The sequence below is a fragment of the Sinocyclocheilus rhinocerous genome, unplaced genomic scaffold, assembly GCF_001515625.1.
Source record: "Sinocyclocheilus rhinocerous isolate Xijiao unplaced genomic scaffold, SAMN03320098_v1.1 C36637108, whole genome shotgun sequence".
Lineage (NCBI taxonomy): Eukaryota > Metazoa > Chordata > Actinopteri > Cypriniformes > Cyprinidae > Sinocyclocheilus > Sinocyclocheilus rhinocerous.
This window is the reverse complement of record NW_015784225.1, coordinates 1-1,425: the sequence shown is the minus strand read 5'-3', so window position 1 is coordinate 1,425 and position 1,425 is coordinate 1. Positions and strand designations below refer to the sequence as shown.

The following is a 1,425-nucleotide window of genomic DNA, read 5'->3' as shown; positions in this document are numbered from 1 at the left end:
CTTTTTTAAGTGATATGTGGTGATAATTTTGCTATACAATTTTGACAAAGATAAAAAAGCAGATTTGAAAAAAATGGGAGCCACTGATTTGTGTAGATGAATATTTTTGATGTCTGACATAAATAAATAGAACTATACTACATGACAACATATCAATGATGTCTGTGAGCTTAATGATGAACAGTAATTTGAAGCTTACCTCAACAAGAGCATAGACTGTATTACCTTCTACTACCTCCTCCTGGGCACCTGTGAGGTTTAGAATGTACAGCAATATATTAATATTAAGACTTATCACATAATAAAGAATATGTTCATATATGCATCTAAAAAAAAATAGCATGTGGTTTAGTAAGAACAGAAGATATTTTTTTATATTGACTGTTAATTACAAACTGCTCTAAACTGAGTTTCTTTAGTTTTATGTTGTGGAACTTCAGCATCTGAGGCTTTCCTCATGTACTCAGTTGAAAACAGAAGGTGTAGTGTAAAACATTTCATATAAATGAAGATTCATTCAGGATTTTGCATATCAGTGTTTTCTTGAGAAGGTTTAATTACAAAATAAGCAGCAGTAATCTCTTCTGTTTATACCTAAAACTTTAGTAGTTATGAATTTGTTGCATTTGTTTTGCTTTTACTACTTATTCTCAATATTATTGAATGATTGTTTGCTATTCCTTATTTTTTTGGCACCAGCAAATAACAAATATGTTTCTGTCCTCATCATAGTTACAAAACATTGTGACATTTAAACCTGAACAGGATGGGTTGAGTTGTGGTGAATATGGAATCTAAAAATTAAGTTCTAAACGGCAAAAATTAGAATGTACTGTTTAAGATAAATATTGTTCTTAAAGATCTTTACTTGTTGGTTACTAACTGGTTACTACTAAGGATGTATAAATGATCTGATCAGAGCATATTCTGTAGATACAATCATTTTTAAAAGTGGAAGAACACAGTTTTCTACAATATTACAATTGACTAAGAAGAAATAGCACCATCATTCTTTTTAATTACTTTACAAAAGTAATTAATTTATCAAATTGGTGAACAGAGATCAGTTTTTCATAGAGAATTTATGTGAGGCAACTTGGACATACCTTTTTTACACTTGCAGTACATAAAGACTATAATACATATTATCAAAATGCACACTGGCACCGAACCAACTGACCACAGGAGAAATGAATCAGTCTTCATAGTCTCAGTCTCTGGAAAAAGAGACATATATCAATAAGAAATACAGCTGACAGATCAGGTTTTCAGAGTTCACACTACAGTTCAGCAGTTAGACTTAGTAAACAAACTAATATACAATAATTGATTTGTGAGCTAATGTGCATTGTTTGTGTGTGTATTTGGCCAGATACCATTATTAACACAAAGCTGTGTAATATTTATTCTCTTTTCTTTCCAGCT

The 1,425-nt window shown here is 30.6% G+C and overlaps 1 long non-coding RNA gene across 1 annotated transcript; it reads right to left on the bottom strand.

Moving 5' to 3' along the window:
• Positions 1-6: 6 nt before the first annotated feature.
• On the bottom strand, positions 7-1,418 carry LOC107736329 (uncharacterized). Its single transcript, XR_001639637.1, has 3 exons — positions 1,377-1,418; positions 1,107-1,217; positions 7-249 (listed from the first exon to the last, which is right to left on the bottom strand). It is a non-coding gene; the product is annotated as an uncharacterized LOC107736329 (long non-coding RNA).
• Positions 1,419-1,425: the final 7 nt, after the last annotated feature.